The sequence below is a fragment of the Mustela nivalis genome, assembly GCF_964662115.1.
Source record: "Mustela nivalis genome assembly, chromosome: 3".
Taxonomy (NCBI): Eukaryota; Metazoa; Chordata; class Mammalia; order Carnivora; family Mustelidae; genus Mustela; species Mustela nivalis.
The window spans coordinates 77,292,917-77,315,727 of NC_139022.1; the positions used below are offsets into that span (position 1 = coordinate 77,292,917).

General features: G+C 47.4%; 1 protein-coding gene across 3 annotated transcripts in view; it reads left to right on the forward strand.

Moving 5' to 3' along the window:
• LOC309861689 (uncharacterized protein) overlaps positions 1–5,835 on the forward strand; it is an 88,573-nt gene extending 82,738 nt beyond the window's left edge. For all 3 annotated transcript variants that reach the window (XR_014310137.1, XM_082724812.1, XM_082724811.1), the window contains one exon: positions 5,515–5,835. The gene's annotated coding sequence lies outside the window, so the exon portion shown is untranslated. The remainder of the gene's footprint in view (positions 1–5,514) is intronic.
• The last annotated feature ends 16,976 nt before the right edge of the window (positions 5,836–22,811 follow it).

Here is a 22,811-nt window from a genome sequence, read left to right on the forward strand (position 1 = left end):
CATGATCCACTTTATAAGCTGCTCCTCAAAAGGAAGGGGATGACCTCTCCTCATCTGAGTGAGTATACTTGGGGATGTCATAGAGGGATTTCTCTTGCTGTCTTTGTAAAACATACGTGTGCTTTTACATGAAGCTTGTTAATGTAGGTAAGTCATAGCTGTATAGGTTTTTCATCATTTCTCAGGTCACACCACAGCAGTCCATGCTTATCACTAAAGAAGGCAGTAGGAGAGCTCTCAAGCCCCGAGATCCTGCCCTCATAAACACTCTATTTGCTCTTTGAGATTTCATCATGACTTTCTGACCCAAACCAGCTTCTTTTCAATGAAATAATGATTTAATCTACATTCTGTTTTGGGTTAATTCAAGAGCCAAAATTAAGTTTTTGTAATCTTTTCCCTTTCTTGTGTTCTCATACCAGTGGGAACCACTCTTCATACGGTGGTCCTGTCCTTCAAGACGCGAGCATCCCCTGTGCCACGGGCTAGCCACTCACTACGTCTCATAGAGTTAGGTGCCAGGCAGCCTGTAAAGATGGGATTGGCCCCCAGTCTCTGCACCTTACGTTACCAGCCCAGAACAGCCTGTGAAAAAGTCTTAAGAGCTAATTGGCAAGCTCAGATGGACTTAGAAATGTACCTGATTTTGATCCAAATTATTCTATATACGCAGCCAAGTTGTTTTAGGAAATGGGCTCTTCCTGTCATTAACTCACAGCTTAGGTCATCTCTTTCATGTAATGAAGGCAAATATGACTGAGAATTCACTTTAGAAATCTAGTGTGACTAATCTGAGAGAGCTGGTTCCTGTCTTGTTGCCTCATCGACATGTTTCTCTCTTCCTGCTTCATCCTCAAACTGCATCCCTGATTCAGTTCAAGTTCTGTCCATTTTTCTGCTCATGTTCATGGGCTGGCTATGGCCTGCAAAGTCACAGCCAGCCTGGCATGGTGGTCATCTGTTTTCACGGACCTCTCCTTGTTACTCAAGCTCAGGATAGCCAACTTACACCCCATGACAGGTACATTGAAGTCTTTACTTTGGGAAAACTGTCAGGCATTTCGGTGTAAAGTGGTTATAGAAAAGGTCCCTTGGGCAAACACCCAGGAGTTGTGTTTTTCTCCAGCTGCTGTTACACATGTGTATTTGTATTACCTACACACCTCAAAGCAGAGGTTGTTCTTCAGCCACTCAGTCTTCCCTAGTGCCTGGGACACTGCTATACTTGTGAAGTTGGGCAGCAAGCCTTATGTGCTGTCATTGATGGACTAGAATTGCCAGAAGATGTTTATTTGTGTTTTCTACAGATTATCAAAATAATCCAGGTTCATACAGAAAAGTATACTTATGCAGGAGAAAAAAAATCCGTCTCCCTAGAGGTCACTGCTTCCACTCTGGTGGCCGAACTCCAAAGAGTGTCTCTTCTTGTATGTACGTTGTTTTCTTGCCATAATTGAGTTTTTACTCTGTATACAACTTTACAGTCAGTTACTTTTTTGTTTTGTATGATACCGTATTCATTAACAAGAAACTTCTTGTTAAAGTTATTTTAGTGGTTGCAAATTGGTTCCTGTCTTGTTGCCTTATCAACATGTTTCTCTCTTCCTGTTTCATCCTCAAACTGAATCCCTGATTCAGTTGAAATTCTATCCATTTTTCTGCTCATGTTCATGGCCTGAGAAACATGTTGATGAGGCAACAAGACAGGAATCAATTTGCAACCACTGAAATAACTTTAACAAGAAGATTCTTGTTAATGAATACAGACGGTATCATATGAAACAAAAAAGTAACTGACTGTAAAGTTGTATGCAAAGTAAGAACTCAATTATGTTCATACCACAGTATCTGTGGTACATACTTATATCATTTTGACCTTCTGTTTTTAGCATTTGAGTTTTCTGATTTTTTAAAATCATTGAATATAAACTTCTACTGTCCTTCTATAGATACTTGTTCAGTTTTAAAAATAGCTCCAGGAACATTGGGCTCTATCTGGCAGTAAGAGAGAGTGATTGTTTCAGCACACTGTCGGAATTCCTATCGAATCTTTGCTGGTTTGGGAAGTAAGAATGGCACCTCACTTGAATTTTTGCTCTTTTTATTATTAATGAAATTCACTGATTTTATTAACAGAATAGCCATCTGTATTTTCTTTTTTATGATGATGTCCTTTTTTTTTTTTTTTAGGTGAAATTGTCATTTCTGACTGTTGGGATGTATATGATTTTGACCCGTGTTCTAGAAAGTTTTTATTAAGATGCATAACTTTGCACCTGCTGTCATCTCAGTAATAGTTCATTGTATACAGAATTGTCCTTTATGGGAGATGAAATCGGGTGTGGCAGTGTCAAAGAAAACATACTTGGAAGTTCTAAAGTGACTTCTCAATTGGCACTGTCAGCATCTGGAAATTCAGCTGTACCCATGGAGCACCAGACCTGGTGGGCTCACTAGCCATCACCCTGCCTCCTGCCTTTCTCCTTCCCCTCTGCCTAGTCAGGGCACATGGTCTAGCTCATGTTCATGGAATAATAACAATTAATACCACATACTGGCTCCTAATAAAGTGTTCACAGACCCTGTGAACTGATTCATACCTGCTTCTCCCTGGAGTTTCTTCTCAGACTGCTTAGCTGACTTTCCTCGCTTCTTCCTTACTATTGTTCCCAGGGACTCCTCTAGCCCTTTCTTCCATCTTTTCCCTTCATTCTCCAAATTATCTGGCCCACCCCATGACTTCAGCTGCCACTCACGGGCCAGACCTCCCCCCAGTCGAACCTCTCCTCAGGCTGCAGGCCCAGGGTCTTTCCCTGGAGTCCCTCTGGCACTTAGAATGCATCATGCCCCCAAATAAACCTATTCCTTCACTCCCCCTGTGACTGTGGCCTGAATTCTCTCTCCCAGTAAAAAGGCCTCCAGTCCATCTACCAAGCCAGATACCTGGGCAGCATCTTGAGCCCCCTCTTTACCTCACTGCCCACATCCCACGAGTTACATGACGACCTTTCAGTTCTGCCTTTTTCATAACACTCCATCTGCATCCCTCTTCTTCCGCCCCGGTCCAGACTACACTCCTGGAAGAAAAGAATGTGTGTTTTCCCAATTAGATGTAGTCTAAAAACAAAACAAAACAAAACAAAAACAGGTTTTCTAAAATTGGTATTTTACAGGGTATGGTATTTTAATGGAATATTTATGAATTTTTTGTGTGTGACGTGAATCCTCATCCATGAATTTACCTTTTATAGAAACTTGAATTTGGTACCTACTTGCTTATTTGAAAGCAAAGCTTGCCTCAAATAATGTCTAATACATATTAGTCAAACAAGAGCCCCTGGACATTACTTTCTAGTGAAAGGGCTTTTGATTTGAGGGATTGACATTTTTTCTTTGGATCTTAATTATTTCCATATTGCAATATGTATTGTTTTTTTGTAATATTGGAATTATCTTTTATTAGCTAGCTTTTCGGCTTCACCTCCCCGGGAACTCAGGCAAGAAACATAAATATTTTCATAAGATTCTTTGGGGGAGTAAAATTAATATTTTTGAGAATGAAATATGGTGAATTGTCTCCTAAGGATTGAAAGACTTTATTAAGATAGCAAAATATCCTTCCCCAGGGGTACGTTTTTTCAGGGCTTATTGGAAATATGGTGCTGGGAAGAATGAAAGGAAATTTAATGCCATGGAAGTTGAAACAGCCACTGAAATCCAGTCTGTTTTTAGAACACATATAACACACTAATTCCCAGATTTGAGACAGCTCTGTTCGCTTCCTGGGGCTATTGGGTTCATTATGACTCTAACACGGAAAGGTTCTTCAGCACAAAGATGCCATGATAGTGTTCTATTTACTGTGAAGATTTACTCCGCTTGAATCCGGGGTGTCCCTGTACGTCTGCCTTCCCATATTGGTTATCAAACTGCTTCTGTGTTGGGACTTTCCTTAGATTGGCTTTGTCCTGACCAGATCCTATGACTGGAATTCAAGCACAAGTAGGTTGTTGGGAGGTAATCCTGGAAAACATTAGTAAGGGAATAGGTTTGCGAACTAGTGAGGAGATGACAAACAATAAAGGGATGATTTTGAGTAAGTTGGGCTGTGGGCACCTGGGCCTGAGTTCCTGGTGAATTCTAGAGGGCATCCTTCAGAACCAGCCCATCAGAGGGCCCAGCAAGGGGGGAGAGGCTGCCTCCACCTCACTTCTATCATTGGCTGGTGGCTGCCCTCGAGGCCAGCATGGAAGGCCTGCTCTCTGCATGGGCAGTGGTCCCTGGTGCTTGCAGTGGGGACGTACCCTGGGGAGATGAGGAGTATGCACGGCCACCACGGTACCTACAGAACGCACTGCTTTAGCATTTTTAACAGTGATAGACGAGTTCCCTCGGAGACATCGCAGGTGGACTGAAACAAGTACATGCAACCATTGCTAGTAGAGTGTGAATTATATCCCGTGTCTGACAGATACTGTAGTGAATTTAAAATACTGAGAATTTGATATACCATTAATCCTGAAACAGGGATGGGAAGGATGTAGGGATGATCTCTGAGAGGAGTCTAGATGTTGATCCTAGAATGATACCTCGTGCCTCAGTAAAACACGCCGATAAGGCTTCGCAGTAACAGATGGAACTACTGGGTTGTCAGGGCTTCTTACAGGGCCGAGGTTTCCTCATTGCTAATCTGCCTATAGAATTATAACTAGGCCCATGAGGAAATTATGTATTTTTTCCATGCACTCAGATCGGGAAGAAAACAAAAATCTGACGGAAATCTGTGGCCAGCCAAGTCTGAACAGAGTCATTGACATTACTTTGGGAAATTCCTGGGGAAGGAAAGAAGGGGAATCCACGCTATTAGTGCACCTTAAAAGCAACACTTTTCTGTTATTTTTTTGATTCCTCTTTTTTACACAACAGTCTTGAGGACACATCCTAAAATGGAAAATACCTTCTAATATCCTGCTGGCTCTTCTATGAGTGTCATATAGGGGACGAGTGGATATGATCTTGGAGCTGTCTGATATCTAATCATTCAGACCTGTTGTGTGACAGTGGAGCAGTGAAGAGGAGGACAGTGTCCCTGTCCTCAGTGAGTTCCTGCTCCAGCCATGAGAGGATGAGCAGAGAAGTCACTGCTTCTACGATAAATGAATAATATTGGAGACAGAGGACAGAACAATTAATTCTGACTTTTGTGGAGGGCATTCCAGAAGCTGTGACATTTGAGTTGGGCCATAAAAATAACGAGGTTTCACTAAGGCATGAAGGAAGGGATTGGCTTTCAGGTGGGGACGAGTGTGGATGGAGGCCAGGCGCCTGGAAGTGCCAAGTGTGGCCAGGGCACGGTGAGTGGTGGTGTGGTACACGGTGTCGTGAGACTGAACCTGCAGGCAGGAGAAGGCAGCTTGTCCAAGTCCTGGGGGCCTTGCCACTGCCTCCACTGTCCCTCCCGTACCATCCGAACACAGATGGCGTTTACAGCCGAACCTCTTCTGTCCCCTCCAGTTTCCCTAGCAAACATCCTGCCATCATAGAAATAACATATGGTGATGAATGGAGCTGGTAAAACCTGTATGGGGCTCAGAGTTCCACAGATGCAGTCTTCTGAACGTGAAACGAAGATGTCGTGCTTGGTGGCTGATCTGTGATCCTGAATGGCCTATGGATGCCTTGTCGATGGGGAAATGTACCTGCTTCACACCGGTGGTCAGAATCAGATCTATCCTTGTCCTCTCTGGGCCATGTATTTTCTCTCACTGCAGCAAACCCAAGTGTTCTGTATTTCTGAAAATACCTCCCTATATGTAATAGAATATAGAATTGTTAGTGCTTATCTTTTCCTAATTTCCCCCCTTCTCTGCTCTCGCTGTCTCACTCACTGCATTAGTGTGCTGGTGCTTTAGGCTGTGCTCCAGGGGCCTGTCTGCTCTTAGAATCCCTCAGTGCATGAACTGAGAAAGGGAACAAAGTCGTAAGTTGGCTGCAGGTTTTCTCCCATATCCCATGGAGCAGCTGAACCCTGTGGTTGTCATTTTTGTCCTTTGTTTCTAATGCAGTAGCTACGTTGGTGGAGAGAAAGAGCATTCAATGTGGTGTGTCCACATCCTGGGGCCGTTTCTCAGGGTGAATTAGGAGCAGGAGCTGAAACGGACTCCCAGATGCATCTCTAGGAACCCTGAGGAAGTTGGTCCATTACCCTCTCGCCAGATCCTTGCACTGGCCTCTTGCTGTTAAAATTTAAGCTTGCATGTCATCCATCCACTCTCAGAAAGGCTCTCCAAGGGGCTGTGCTGTCTGTGGAGCTCCTTTGGCCAGTCACCTTGTTTATTTCTTAGACTGACCAGTGTGCTCAGGATTCTGTCTCCCTTAGGAATTCTGCCTTCCTCTTTCATCACACATGGAGTGTTTTTTCCCATGGAATTCCCCTCATTTGTCTGTAGATTCACTTTTATCCCATCCTTTGAAACTACCTTCAGGCTTCCAGGCGATGTTTCCCTGATGATTTCACAGCAGAAGACAAAGACTTACAAGCTTCTGATGCCAAAGAAAGAAAATCCCGTGGGCGCCTGGGTGGCTCAGTGGGTTAAGCCGCTGCCTTCGGCTCAGGTCATGATCTCAGGGTCCTGGGATCGAGTCCCGCATCGGGCTCTCTGCTCGGCAGGGAGCCTGCTTCCTCCTCTTTCTCTCTGCCTGCCTCTCTGCCTCCTTGTGATCTCTCTCTGTCAAATAAATAAATAAAATCTTTTAAAAAAAAAAAAAGAAAGAAAATCCTGAGATGTCTTGAGTCCGATTTAGTAAATTGGCCCCTGACAGCTGTGTGTCTTTGGGTGAATCACTGTCCTTTAGTGAATGAATATAAGAATAATCAGTTCTGAGAAACGTCTCGCAGCCACATGCGTGGATTCTTCTCTCTGCCCCTTGTCATTTGCTCTCCCTGATACAAGAGAAAATAGAAAAGTAAATAGGATATTTTTTCAGTTTTGTATTTAGCACTTTGTAATCCAGCATTGCCATGTGCCTTCCCTGTGCACTGTACTCTGTGTGCAGGGACTGTGCCAGGGGTTTGGTTCTTGAATTTGAGGACAACGCCCTTTCTCCTGGTTTCACAAGTGCATGCATCTCAACGGTCCTAGATTGTGATTTGACTTGGCCAGCCCACATGAGTCTTCAGTCACCACTGGAACAGTTGTGGTCTCATGGCCAGAGCACTGGGGACCATTTTTCCCTGTATCATTGCTATTGAAACTGCCAATGGAGAACCTGGTTTTGAGGATGGATGAGCTTTTTCTTTCTGATTGAGCAGAAAATGATACAGGAGGGTACAGATTTATGGGAGGGTATAGGTTGGTGACCAATAGGCAGGTAAGAAGTAGAATAGTTCTTCATCACCTTCTGTGGCTTTCAGTTTTATAACCCACCTCAGGACTCACAGTCATGGTTGCCCCTTCCATGTGTTAGGAGTGTTCTGGAAACATATGTGACATTTCTGGGATGTTTCTTAGTTCATCAAGAACAAAGCGGGCAAAACCAGAACTATTCCCAAAATTCAGGATTCGTGACCAAGGTTTCTTTGGCTTCTAGAAGGTTATTTGTTCATTGTTAAGCAGAATTTATTTTTATTGTGGGACTTTTCAGAGACTTTAACATGGTAACCTATACTGCAGCTTTTCAAGGGTGGTCTGTAGGATTCGACATCTGTTCTGGGATCCATTTGGTCAAGAGCACCTGTGACCACTGTCCAGAAGTCATGTCACTTTGACACCCTTGGAGGATGCTGACATGTGGTAGACTTGAAACTGTCCCAAATCCTTTTTTTGCTCTTCTCACCCATAACTGCGGCCTTCTTTTCCTCCCCCTTGAAGCTGGACTGGCCTTCTTACTCACTCGGAGTGATAGATGCAGCATAAGCATTGTGTGAGTTCCAGAGCCTAGACCTCAGGAGGTCTGGCAGCTTCTGCCTTTGCCCTGTTGGGACTCTGCCTTGAGACTTGCATGGAAGGAAGCCAGTTGGGCCTGCAGGAGGATGAGAGGCCCATGGCGGAGAGCTGCGGTGCTGCCAGCAGTGGGCAGCCTTAACAGCCGTGTGTGTGAATGAAGTCTCAGTGGGCCCTCTAGCGTGGCTGACCCAGCTGAGAGCAGCATGCCCCTGAGCCAGGGCAAAACCAGCAGAGGAACTGCCTGACGGCGCACGGAATCATGGGAAATACGAGGTCATTGTTCGAAGCCACTACATTTTGAGGAGCTTTGTCACACAGCAATAGTTAACAGGGATACCGACTTAACAATAACCACCCAATTAAAAACTGAAACGAGACCAAAAAAAATGTGGTGGTTTATCTCATCAGATGCTTTCTGTGAGGCTTTTCTGGCTTAAAATGAAATTTCTGAACAGGGATTTTCTAGAAACCTGAGTCAAGTGAGTAGTTACCAAGAAGAAACGTATTTGGCGTAGGATTAACACCACCAGAAAGTGGCACCCGGTCCCAGTGTAGGTGACCCCGTGCAGCTGGTTCCTCAGGAAGAAGGTGAGAGGGGATGATGGAGAGGTCATAGCCATCCCACATGCTATTGGCGACATTCTTCTGAGGCCTGTCTGATGGCTATCTCTGAGGTGACCAGGGTCACTTGGGGCTCATTCTTTCAGCCTCATAATTAGATCCAAGCAGACACAGCTTCGGATGCAGCCCATCTGCTCCCCTCGCTGGCCAGCTGTGGGGATGGGAGACCTTGCCAGTGTTCCAGCCATCCAGCAGGTGTAATCTCCCAGGAGCAGATCTGATTAGCAGATGTCGAAGGCCCCAGTAGATGAAGAAACTAAGAGGCCCGGGGCAGTGTCCCTGGCTGAGGCCTGATTGCTGAGTGCCCTGGGGTGGGCAGGGGATGGGCGGCAGCCCTGCATCCTGCGCTGTCACTTCCACCATCTCTTTAATGCCCTGGGGCCAGGCCGGGCTGTTCACATGGAAGCCGGGACTTCAGGCTCACAGTGGCAGCCAGGACTACCAGGCCCAGCCAGGCAGGGCCACATCATTAGCTACGCCCCAGGCCTTGACAGGCTTGCAGGGGAGGATTGTTGCCGCCAGGCTATGGCCACGCTGGCCACAGTGAGTTGGGGAGAAGCAGAAGGTTCTGGGAATCATGGGAGTTGGAGCTGGAAAAGACCCACTTGGTCTTCAAGCCTCTTCCTCCGTCATGGCCTAATCATTCCCCCTGGGATACTCCGGAGCAGTTTGTAAAATCTGTTTCCGAATGACTCAGGCTGGGAGTCTTCCAGCCATTCCCTTGGGAGATGGAGTGGCTTTTTCTGTGGAGGAAGTATTTTCTCCCTATTGGTTGGGATCTTTTGTTCGTTGGCTCCAACCCCATCGCTCCTGGCTGGTCTCCCTCAGACCACCCTGAGCAAGTCTCCCTCTACCTCTTGCCTTCCCACAGTTAAATCTATGTCATGCTTCCGCTGAGCAACCGCTGCTGTTGAACTGAGGTGGAGGGGTCTGCTTCCCGGTCTTGGCGCTTTCCAAGTGATGACTTTCTCCAGCTGCTTCAGCGTTCCCATTCCCCTACTCTGAATTTCTCTCTAATTTTTTCCTCCCTGTAACATTTCATATGTGTGGAGACCATGTGGTACTTCATAAGCCCTGTAAGGGTGTATATTTCAGCACGAGAGTGGCCTATTCATTGAACATTTTTCAAACATTCTTCTGAACCTTTGCTAGATGGGACTGACCTTGGCTTATATGTCATGGACTAAAGGGTGGAACCAAATGTAAGTGGAAGATGGCTTCTCCAGAAGCCAGGAATAATGACAACGTGCATCATACGTACTGGTCAGCACAGCCACGTGAGCACTGTGGTCCTACGGCGTTTCTTTTGGGGGAGTGGCTATAAGTCAGCGTACAGTCTAGTCAAAGACAGTAAGAGTCTGTGTATCTGCACAGACCACAGCCATGTTGGGAACGTTTAGTAAGAAAGGGATCGTGGTTTTGTGGGTCTCTGACTTTGTTGTTACTGACGGAGCTAGGAGATGAAAAGCCAGAACTCACCAGGGAGACTCAAGTTCAGGCCGCATGGTGTTTAGAGGCTCTGAGATCCAAACTGGAAGTGTGGTTTGGATCCAAGCTTACACTGAGCGTCTTCCACAGAGGTTGGCTGTTGCTACAGTTCCTAGAGGCGTTTTAGGGGCTGCTGGAGGTGATGGTGGTCATGGGGGCAAGGCGGCCCTGGTCAACTCCTGTTTTATAATCAGCCCCAGCTCTGCTTCTAGCTGGTTCGTGAACGCATCTAGGGTTGCCTGTCAGATTCTGTTTGATAAACAGCGTTCCATGCTCAAAAAGAAAGTTTGCAAACCACAGGTTCAGAGGACTGACTTCTAGTAAAAACAAACACAGAGAGAAGCCTCTTTAGCTAAGCAACTAACGATTACATTTCTGGGATCCACATAGATCAATCCACAGACATTTGGAAGCAGCAAAAAGCAAAGAACTAAACAAATAGACATTTCTGTGTAACTACTGTGTCATCAGGAAACTCTTTGTCAGTATAAACAGAACGTGTAGACTGTGACCTTGAAGTGGCAAGGGGAACAAGAGGCCAGTTATGGTCATATGTGCAGTAACCTGCACATATTGTGTCGCTCTTAAGTAAGTAAGGACCAGCGGGCCCTGGAGTTGAGGTTAGTAAGAACCACATGATAAAAGCAACTGGACACTGTGCCTCAAGATGAATCATCCATGCTAGGAAATGTATATTCTTTTATCTCCATTTCACACATGGGGAAACTGAGGCCCAGAGACTAATTTGCCTAAGGTCACACAGCTGATAAAGTGATAGTGCTGGGGAGGGGTCCCTTGGGCTAGAGTTTATGTCCTTAAATGTTTCACTATATTGCCTTTGTTCTGTTAATCCCTTTTTAAATTTTTATCTTGGTGTGTGTGCATGTGTATGCATGTATGCATATTTTTTCTTCCTAATGGGTTTGGTGAATGGAGTATGCAAGGATACCTGGTTTGAGAAAATGTCTTTTTTGTTTAATCATAATTACAACTTTATGGTCATTTCAGTCAAAGTTCACTCCATATAAAATTGAAATTTAGTGTTACATGTAAACAGTCCTCATTGATGGAAAAAAGAATTGAGAGGAAAGGAGCCAGTAGTCTAACCTTAACCGTGTGTACTAATACTGAGCAGGCATGTGCAGCTCTAGAAGTATGTTTGTGCCTGGATTTAGTGGCTCACAGACTCATGCAAATTTTTATTGGTGCAGTAGAGATCAGAACTATTGAAGCCCATTGCTAAGACAGATGGGAATAACGTTTCATAGGTTTTAAGGTTTTAAGTGCAGGTGGCTTCTCCCAGATTCCTTAGTTTCTCCGGTTCATCCTCTGTATCATGGCCTTCACAAACTCTGGGTAAGGAGAGGTCTCTTTTTGGGTGTCTGCTCTTGCCTTAGTTCATGGCCTTCCAAAAACACACAAACCTATTCCTTACTCTGGCCAATAACCAGATTGTTCAAGCAAGTGTGTTGGGTTCTGCAGAAACTTCTCTGTGGTCCATTGACTCTGGAGCAAAGTAGGTCCCCTAAAGAGTGAATATAACAAGCATTTAGTTTTGTTTTTATAGGTGCATTTGGAAAAGCTAGAACTGTTGGTAAGACCATTTCACAGCACATCCAGGTGGCTTGAATGGTCTGCCTCCACGCATCACAGTTTTAAACAAGACGAGAGCTTGTAGTGCATTTCTCTCCTGGAGCAAGTGAGGCCCTCAGGGAGAAACATGAACTTCTGTGGGTGCTTAGGAAGTATTGAGCAGTAACTCTCTCAGGCCACGAGGGCCCTGTTAGCCTAGCAGAAATTTATGAACAGTGCCCTGGTGGCTTACACAAGTTCATTTTCTTTCCCAAGTGCCTGGCTCACTTCCTGAGAGTAATGTTTTCATCGAAGGATTCGACCATCTAATCTTTGCAGAGATGGGGCTGAGAAATCCCACTGTTGATTCTGTAGCAGATGACAATGACTTTGCTGGATTAGGGCCTTCGAAGTGGCCTCCTGATGGGGCATATTGCTGAAAGGGGACATGGAGAAAAAGTTGCTGAACTACAGAATTGTATCTGATCTCATGGAACAGTGATCTGAGCTCTTGTGAGACTTGCTGGAGCTGGGCGCTCAGAAGCGTCGGACCCGACGGCCTGTGAACGTGTGCGATCTGCCTCGTAGGGACGGGCAGCTTGTCAGGGAGTTCCAAAACATCTGTTCCAAAGAGGGCGGTTGAGATTCCTACAGGGGGGTATTTCCATTCATTGTCCATGAGAAACAAGAGTGAGTGGGTGTGAGTGAGACACAGATCAGGAGGAAATGAGTCTGTTCTCCACTTGGGATTACCATGCAGATGAATTCCATATTTTGGTTAGGGAATGTTTTCTTTTAGAAAAAGGAAGACAAAGAAAAGTTCAGATTCTGACCCAGTTACTGAGAAGCAGACTAAGAGGCAGTTAGTTAACTGGCTGCCCAAACAGTGGCTTCAGTGCTTGTCTTTGTTTTTTTTTTTTTGTTTTTTTTTTTGTTTTGTTTTGTTTTTAAGATTTTATTTATTTATTTGACAGAGAGAGATCACAAGTAGGCAGAGAGGCAGGCAGAGAGAGAGAGGAGGAAGCAGGCTCCCTGCTGAGCAGAGAGCCCGATGTGGGACTCGATCCCAGGACCCTGAGATCATGACCTGAGCCGAAGGCAGTGGCTTAATCCACTGAGCCACCCAGGCGCCCCGGTTGTCTTTGTTTTTGTGGTGTGTGTGCGTGTGTGCGTGCGTGCGTGCATGTGTGCATGCACGCATGCCAGAATACGGCCCAGCGCTTCCTAACATACTTTTCTGCTATTGGACTGACTTCCCCCACCAAGGTGGCCTGGCCTTGCCAGAACCAGCTACTCTGAAACTGCAATAGTCAGCAGAGCCACGGGTCCCCACTGCATCTGCACGTGCCCGTGACTTGAGGGTTCAGACAAATGATGCATATTCATCCTGTTGACAAAAGTCACAAGAGAGGTTTTCCTGACTAATTCTTCTCTGGGAAACGGTAGCCCCATACATAAGAAGGCAGCTTCTGACTTTGATTTGGAGATTTTATATGCCCACCCTGTGCCCTATGACGTAAGTCCAGGAATGGAGAGGATGAGTTGCCCTTTGCTCTCTAATGTGCTAACTGTGACGATTCCAAACTAAAACTAAAAGTCTGAGCTCTGTTTTACCTCACAGGTGTCATTCAGTGGGTCGTTACTGGGCTCCTGCTGTGTGCACTAGATGCTGGGAGGTCGTGGTGGAGTCAGGGAGACACTCCTGGTCCCTGCCCTCTGGAGTTGGCTGTTTGCAGTAGACTGGGAAGGAGGCCTTCACAGCTTGGGGGCGTGAAGCAAGGGAGGTGCACAACGTCTAGAAGAGAGCTACCCAAGGGGCTGCGCTGAGCCCAGAACAGGAAACTCCACTGGCACGACAAACGTCTCCCCCTCATCCCTACCTCAGCACTGGTGGGTGGTCAGTGATTTTCCTCAGCCACTCTCAGCGCTTCCCACGTGGTCCCAGACCAGTCCTCTGTGCTGCCTTTTCAGCCCCTTGCAAGACCAAGGGCCGAGTGCTTGCTGCCTGCCCCCTGGAGGTGGGTCTGCCCTTAGCATCCCAGCCTGGAATTGAAAGAGACAAAGGTGGTGGTGACAGACTCCCTCTCAACCCTCTCTCTCCCTGCCCCGTTAACCCCTCCCGCAGTCACATTTTCTATCCTCAGTATACCTACAGCGATGGCTTCATGCCTCTTCCTGAACCTCCTGAGACATTGTCCTTCTTGGCACTGTGCTGATCTTCTTGTCTCGGGCCCCCAGCTATGTGTATCTGAAAGGGACTCTCTGGCTGAGGAGAAACGCTTTCTCCCCCTGTATCTGGGAAGCCAGCCCTGGAGTTTGAGGCCTCTGTCTCAAGGTCAAAGCTATGGCCATGACTGTCCTGCTATTCTCTGCTCTCTCAGAGGGACAGCAAAGGAAGGTGGGAAGCATGGAGAGCCTCACTGGGAAGCATGGGAAACTGCCATCCCACTGTCCCAGTGCCCCAGCAAGGTCTGTGGATACCTGCCACCCCTGCTGCAGGCAGAAACAGGGCTCTAGGCAGGTCCCCAAGGCACTTACTGAGCAGGCGCTGAGTGTGCAATCCCATGGGCATGTTAATGAGTCCGGTTAGGATTCAGAGCTCAAGAAGCTCGCGAGGCTCTCCAGGAAGGGAGGGAAGATGTTCTCTTAAACGCACCATGCTGTAGAAAGTGCTGTGCCTTTGAAGGGGTACAGATAAAGACTGGTCCCATTCGGTGGGATCAAATAGTCTGAAAGGAAAGTCTTCCGTGGAAGAGATGTCACCAGAGCTAGACCTTGAAGAACAGAGGGGTGGTGGCCCTGTGCAGGGGAAGGGTGCAGAGACCACAGCACTGAGGTGGACACCTGCTGGCAGCCCACCTGGCTGGAGCTCAAAGGGCAGCAGGGAGAGGCTGAGATGTGTTCTTTGTTTCCCGGGACACACACACAGGCCGCAGCAAGGAAGAGCCCAACAGGGCGATTCCTGGAAGTCTCAGGAAGCGATTTGCAAGCTCCCTTTGCTGGTAGGCTCCACAGAGGGACAAAGCAAGTGGGTTTGGCAGCTCCATAAAGACTGCCCTGCTGGGCCCACAGCAGTGGTTGCTATTCAGAAACCTGAGCCTCTCAGGGGACCCTACTAGAGAAAGCATGCTCTGGGGTAACGTGAGGTCCCTTAGAGATTGTTCACTTCTTTTTTCCTGATGGCAAATCAGAGCCATCACACAATGCTGGAGAATTTATTTCCCAAGGATGTGGAAGTAGTTGCCCAAAAACTTTAACTACAATAGTTAAAAAAAAAAAAAAATCCAAAGGTCACGGAGCTACTAAATTGCAGTAGCTTAATAGCTCAAGGATTCTAGAATTACAAATGGCTTCCCTCTTAAAGTGGACCCTTGTCATAATTCAAACTCAAAACATCCTAATGTTATTTTTACAGAAATGCCTTTTTTCAGTGGAGATACTTTTTTTTTTTTCTTTTCCCTCTAGTTTAACTTAGCCTTAGTGGTTTTGGCTTTTACTGTTTGTAGACTGGGTGGGCACAAGCTAATGACTGCCCTCTCCTGTGTAGGTGCTCAGGCACCTAATTATTACCATTTTCCTGAACTGCAGGTTCTCTTTTGTGTGGTTTTTGCAGCACAGTAGTATTTCATGGGTTTCTTTTTTATGTACCCCCCACTCCTTTTGAGTGCTCCTGAGTTCCCCAAATCTGTTTCAGTAACTCATTTGTCAGCTGCCAGGCTGGTCATGGTGAAAGAGTTTATGAAAGGGGACCCCTCGTTGCCCAAGGACTCTGTGACTGGGCCAGCCATGAGTCCGGTGAGGTGTGACAGGCCATGGGCTGCCTCTGTGTTCTCCATGCAACAGGAGATGCGAAATAGCTTCTGCAAGCAGCAGTTGCATTTGAAATCGGAGCTCTGTAGTGTCCTTCAGTGGGCTCCCACATGTCACAATTTCACTGGGGGTACTCGGATGGGAAACCACAAAGGAAGCACTCGTAAGCTCCTTGGGCCTTCAGTCAATGTGTGTTCATGTTCTGTTATTGATAGATACATGGAAGTTTTCTTCCCCACTTTTTCCTGACCGCTCTGTTTCCCCAAATGGTACCTCTTCCCCACCTTCACTACCCATCCACTGAGAAGTCCTGTTAGACAACTCGTTTCAAAATGGGTGATTTGGCATCTGTCTGGAGAGCGAGTGCCAGGCAGATCTGGGCTGAGTGGGGGTGGTTGAGAGTTGGAGACATAGGGCTGCTGCTCACAGGTGATGCATCAGGCCATTAATTAAGGGACCTGCTTCCTCTCCCTGGGAGGTAAGGACTTTTTCTGTTCCTTTCTTCTTAGTGCTAATATTCCTGCTGTTTTCCCTCCTGGAGACCTCAGGGTCTTCTCGGAACACTTGTGGGATTCCCTCTGGCACTGCTAGAGGTCAGCACTCTTTTTCCTCACCGAAAACACAGGGGGTTCCTTGTTACTAAGGGCTAAGGGTGGGATGACAACTCTCCATGTCTCCATGGCAAGGTGACAGCTTCCTGGCAGGGCTGTGCGGTTTGCTCAGACAAGCAGATCACTCCACATCCAGCCCAGAGAGCTGCTTCAGTGAGACCATTGTCTGCCCCATGGAGGAGGAGCTGCTGTCCAGGGCTGCCATTTAACATGGTGAATCTTGCAGCTGTTTTGATGCGCCACTTTGGAGTCAAAGCTGGTTGTGGAGCAGGAGCACTGTGATGCTTGAATCAAGGGCAAGGACAAAATGGTCCCAGACCCCTCTGCTTCCTCCCCATCTTAGGGAGACTGAAAACGACCAGTGTAGTTCTCCTCCTGCCTGTCTGTGCAGGTGACCACCAGGCCCTCTGCATTTTGCAGGCTGTGAATGTGAGGCCATCATGGTTCCTAAAAGGGAAGGCCAAGACCAAGGTCTTTGGCCTGTTGAAATCAGTGACAGAGAGGTTAGAACTGAAAGGAGGAACTAACACGGAAACCATTGTTTTTGGAAAGACAAAGCATGTTTCTTCCGTCAATTTTGCAGCGTTGGCAGATAAAATGCTGCAGCCCAGAGACCATCACCCATCTCTTTTTAAGGGAACAAACAAGATAGTGACCTAATTCAGTCCCTTTTCATTGTTACATATTCAAACATTTCCAAAGAAAACTGAAGGAGTTCCATTTCATAGTTTTTAACATGAAACATGTCTCTTAGCGCAGAAGGAAATGGATATTGATGGGCATGGCATATATTTTGTTACATTGCTTAGCACTTTGCTGATGCGAAATAAATCCAAAAACATTTATCGTTTTGCCTGAAAAGGAAATTGTTGGATGTGGTGGGCATGTATGTGTACTTAAAAAAATACCTTCTGATTGCCACACATGGTGCTAATCACCTTAGAGGCCGCTCAGTTTTTCTAGAGAGTCATACAGTCTCTTTGAAATATTGAGAGACCATTAAATGCTAAAATGTATGGTCCTACCCAAGTGCATTGTGAGATCAGAGATCATTGTGAGATGAGAGTTATATGTGGGTTGGAATAGAATTTAAAAATATTTTTTATTAACTTCAAAGGGAGACATACGGAAATGCTAATGACTTTAAGAAAAAAAAAAAGGGCAAAAAGTTGGCTGGTTTGTGTAGAAGTTGTGAGTGGGGGGAAGGAAGATGCTTTGCCTGGCTGTGCGGTTTCAGGTCTCTATCCTGCCAGCCCACATCCTCGGACGCTGATGTGGCCAGCTGGTTCAGAGACCCCTGGGGGCTACAGCGCCTCATCCCCAACCCAGATGGCAGAGCAGAGGGTGTGCAAGCTCCCATTTCTCTGGGGTGGGGGCAAGTCAAAGGTGATGGGAAAGTCAATCAGTTAACGGGTCTTCGTTGAGCGCCGTCCATGTTCCACGACAGCAGTCACCACCCTTCTTCTTCTTTTTTTTTTTTTTTTTAATTTTATTTATTTGACAGATTACAAGTAGGCAGAGAGGCAGGCAGAGAGAGAGAAGGGAGGAAGCAGGCTCCCTGCTGAGCAGAGAGCCCGATGCGGGGCTTGATCCCAGGACCCTGAGATCATGACCTGAGCCGAAGGCAGAGGCTTTAACCCACTGAGCCACCCAGGCGCCCCAAGTCACCACCCTTCTTGAGCCACACGGGTAGACTAGGCCCTTTGCGGAGCGCTTCAGACGCTCTGCCGTTCATTCCCCTGGGTTACTCCGTAGAACACTGAGCTAAGTGCTTTCCCTGACCTCACAGAGGAGGAAATGGGCTCAGAGAGTTTATCGGCTGGCCCGGGGTCCTCCCACCGCTCCTGAGCGGCATAGCCGGGAATTTGAAGCAGACTGCAGACTGAGGGCTCGTGCTGTTGAGAGTCACGTTTCCTGGTGTGCGTGTGGTGTTGGGCACGAGACAGCAGGAAGGGTTCAGTGTTGGTTGAAGGCCTCGGGCAGCCTGTGGCTCTCAGACAGGATAGGAGCTCTGAGAAGGGGCAGCATACACGGCATTGCTCCTTTCCTGTGGGGAAAGGGGAAGTGTGCCAACGCAGATGCGGCCGCTCACCTTCAGGACTGGTGAAAAGGGTTGAATGTGAAGGTTGCTGTCATGGGCAGCTATTCTTACTGACTTGGCAAACTCGACAGTCCCCGCTGTGGTATAGTCACACTTTCAGGTAGGCAGCAGGAAGGAGTGGAGTAGAAGATGAGGAGTAGTGGAGACTGGGGTAAAGTGAACACCTTATGTCCTTCCTAAAAAGAACAGCTATTAAAAAAAAAAAAAAAAAAAAAGACTGATTTATTTGAGAGAGAAAGAAAGAGAGCACAAGCAGGAGGGGCAGAGGGAGAGAATCTCCAGCAGATTCCATGCCGAGCAGAGTCCCACCAGTGGGCTCAACATCACCACCTGGAAATCACAACCTGTCAAAAGTTAGATGCCTAACAGACTAGGCCACCCAAGTACCCCACAAGCAGCCACTTCTTAGCTCTAGTTGTCTCTGTCAGGTAGAAATATAAGCCCTGTATTGCCAGGTGTATGGGGGTTTTTTCCCCTCCCAAAGAAAAGCCAGAAATCTGGATTTTTACATTGTCTTGCAATTTTTAAACCCTACTAATTAAAAAAAAAAATTTAATGGGTCAACTGTTGTCTCTAAGCCTCCAGTTTCTGAAGCCTCTGGAAACGTTGGAACAGAATTGGGAACGTAGAGGTTGGAAACCCTAGAGCACTAGACCACGGGTAGCAAGTAGATCTCACCTCATGACCCCATGTGAGGAGCTTCCACCAGTGCTTCTCACCACGCAGGTCTCCTGGGGTCCTGCTCCAGTGTACATCCTGACTGAGGAGTTCTGGGGTGGGTTCTGAGATTCTGTAGGAACAGGGGCTCTGTTGAGAAGGATTCTAAGGCAATATCTAGGATCAGTGGCAAAAAGCACTGTGATGACTTAGTGCCATCTGCTGTGAGCTGAGGAAAGACAAATGGCCTGACGTAGTTGCCACCCCTGTAGTACACCAGGACAGTAAGGTAAATGAGCTGTTTACGATCACTTCCAGATCCCCCTAAAAAGTCGGAATATCAGGGCATAGCTAGCTCAGAAGCTTTCGATACTGCATCCTTCTTTCTGGGGCACACTTCTCCGTATAAGAAAAACTTGGATTCATCTTTCTATCATCTGGGAAATTGGGATTAGACTATTAAGGTTTCAACTTGGGTGGGATAAAAGGAGAGTTAACTGATTGGCTCTCCTTTTTTTCTGCTGTATTTGGAGGGTAAAAAAAATATGTCTTGCATATGTTGGTGTTCTGTTACTTCCACATGGCCTTGGCGTCCCTTCAGCATGGGGTTCATGGTGGGAGGAAAGGGTGGGTGCTGAGGAAATTGCTTTGAGCAGAAATCATCTTGTTTCCATTCACTAAGAGCTGTTCTTGGAGCCCTCTCCAGGTCCCCTGCCTGTGCTCAATGCCCTTGGAACTGTATGCCAGGAAACAATATGATCTTTCTAATTGAACAAGTAGGAGGAGAGGGACTGGGTGAGCTAGGATGGGCCAGCAGTTGACACTTAAAAATAGATCTTTTTCCTCACGAATAAACCATTTTGTTGGGGATAGAAATGCCTCGCACATTTCTAACCATCCCAGACAAGGCAAGGGAGGAGGAGGCCAGCGGGGCAGGGTGCAGCCAGGTGGGTGGAAGGCCTGCAGAGGGGGGTTGCCATGGCAACTCAGACCCTTGGAGAAAGCTGCAGTGGCCTCAGGGGAGCATAGGCTGCTCTCAGATCTGAGGCCAGAGTGCATGTTCAAGTAGACGATGGCTGGGGGAATGTAGAGCTGGGAGCAGGGCTTCTTGCACTTTACTATGCCTGTGAATGTTAAATACAGATTCTGATTCAGGTCTGGCTGGGGTCCGAGATTCTGCATGTCTAGTGAGTTCACTGGTGATGCTGATGCTTCTATTCCTGGGGACACACTTGGAGTGGCAAAGGGTTCGAGTCCACTGTGATCTTCAGGCCTCTGAGGAAGGGTGAAGCACACAGGGGAATTACCCCACTCCATTTTGATCATCTTGTATTTGGCCTAAGCTAAATAAAAATAAATGACAGCTGCTGCTGATTATACTGACTATGTTTCCCTAGCCTGGCAGTAGTGATGCTGCTTTACCCTAACAATGAGACTAGGAGTGTTGTGTCATATAATTTTGCTGGTAAAAAATGCATAGATTTGGGCATACTCTGACCTAGATGCAGTGACTAACTCAGTAAAGCCCAGGCCTGAGCTAATCGATGTGTATGGAGACTCTTCTAAAAATAACGGAGCAGACTTTACCAAAATTGTAAGGGCAAAAGAATACTCCAGACACAGAAGTGGTGAGGTTAAAGTCATTTTGATAATTTTAAAGCCTTCATGAGCATATAGGTAGTTTGCAAGGTGGCAGGGAAATAACCATTCCTTGAGAGGCCAGGATTCTGTTTCCATCTGTAGGAGAATGAGTATGACAGGCCCTGGTTGAGATTTGGGGGAAAACTTGGGCTGGCTCTGTAAGCTGTTGGAGTTTCTTCTGGAGGTGAGGAGAAAACTGTCCTCCTCTGTCTCCTTGAAAGACTTCCTTGCGGGGGTGGAAGGTGTCTTTTTTGCTGGGGCCTCTGGCTGACTGAACCATAGAGGCAACAATAGTTGGCAGAGCCCTAGCCAGTTTCCACTTGAATACTGACACCTCTCCCTGCCCCCCCTGCGAGTTCATCCCGCATGCTGTTGCGGGCCACCACCACTCACCACGTGATCACATTCGGTCCCTGGGCTGTTTTGGGTCTGTGGCACTGGTCTGCTTTTGGCATGGGCTCCAAGGCTTTGAAGAGACAGTCTGATGATTAAAACTGAGTCTAGTAGGCTCCAGCTTGTGATTTGGATTGTATTCTAGAGATTATTAGCAGTTCGTGTCAGAATCCGGAGCCTGTTGTCTTGTGGAAGTGGTGTTGTCTTCAGTCAGGCCTGTGGAGGAGCCCTTAGCCGGCCATGCTGGGGATGAGGGACGGTGGTAATGGAGTCCAGGCCTGGCAGTCATGATGTGCCTGTGGTTAGTGTATGGGAGTCCACAGACATCCCCAGCCAAGCTTGGCAGGGAAGCAAGCACTAGACCTCCCTCACTTCCTCTCCAGGGGGCTCCGGGGCAGGGAAGGCATCAGTGAGTGGGTGGGGTTGGGAATTTATAGGCAGAGCGGGGACCCAGGGCCCTGAGGTGGGGGTGGTGCTGGGAGGAGCCCCTATGGATGGCTTTTCTCCCCTGGCTGTTGGCTCTGGTGGAAAGGGGGCCCTCCATCATTGCACTTCTTCATTTCCCTCTCTCCTTTGTGGGGCATTGAGACAAGCTGGGCCAAAACTGAGATGGGGGTGGGGGGATCTCTGCACCACAGTGGGTTTCTGAGGATTATCTTTATCTCTGTTTCCCCCACAGTGATTTACACAGGGTCAGAGTTCCCTGGAAATCTAGGGGCCCCATCCACTTGGATGCTAAGTGTGGTGGTCTAAGTCAGAGCTGTCTCTGATTCCTTGGCAAAACCACTCCTTTATGTCTCTCCTGTGTGTGTGCTAAGGTTCAGATGAAGTCTGATTTCCTTTTTGTGGGATACAAAGAACTGAAATGAAATGGGGAGCAGTCCTGGGACACTGAAAAATGGGGTTTCTTCCCAGTTACTCCTAAGAAGTTGATGGTTTTTCTTCCTACATTCCAGCAAACTTGTTCAACTTGAAACAAAAATGCTATTAAAGCTTTTAAGTTTTGCCATGGACTTACAGTACAGGGCAAAAAATAATATTCTAAGATTTGAAAAGCTTAAGTTGAGGCGGCTGTGTGATTTTGGCAGGTTTCTCTAAATGAAATCCCTGGGCCTCGTCACAGCCCCTACGTCCCCCAGCATGGGTTGGCAGGAACAGGGAGTTTTGCCAGAGCCAAGGGTTTGGGGGGGGGGGGGGACAGCAGAGGCCTGGGGCAGAGGAAGCCCTGGGCTTCAAAGTTGCCCTGGGAGCCAAAGTTTAGGCCATTGCTCCCCTAAGGATCTGCAACCTGCTCAGTAACATGGGAAGTAGGGAAGACTGCCCCTACATCGGGAGTTGGGCTTTTATGTTCCTATTTTGCTTTGAATCTGAAGGATGGTCAAGAAAAGAAAACCCAGCAGTCACAACAGGAGTGAGTCAGCACCAGGGATGGGTGAGGCTTGAGGATAAGGAATCACTGAGTCATGGACATTATAGCTGGGAGGGTCCCTTGACAGTTGGCTTTCTAATGACCTCATTTGGTCAGGAGCAGCCAAAGGCCCTGAAAGGGCAAAGCAACTTGCCCAGGGACACACAGCTGGCTAGGGAAGTATGTTGCCGGACTCCCCATCCAGTGCTCTCTTCTCTGTACCAGTGTACTTCCCAGGATCCCACAGACTTCCTGCTCCTCTCTGTGGCCTCAGCACACTGCTGGGTCCAGGCCCAGGAAGCTGCCCTTGCCCGTTCTTTTAGCCGTTGGTTCCTAGATGCTGCTTCTGCTTTCCCTCTAGGAGGGGCTCCAGGTCTCAGAGATCCCCTCACTTATGGCTTTTGGGGGCATGGCAGCCACAGCATTGCCCATCCCTTCCCTCTGCTCCCTCCTCCCCCTCTGCCAGTCCCTAGGGGTCACATGATGGTGTGGCCACAGCTGCCCAGCTTCTCTTTCCTAGGGTGCCATCTGGGTGCTACTCTGCAGAGTTGTCCAGAAGAGCT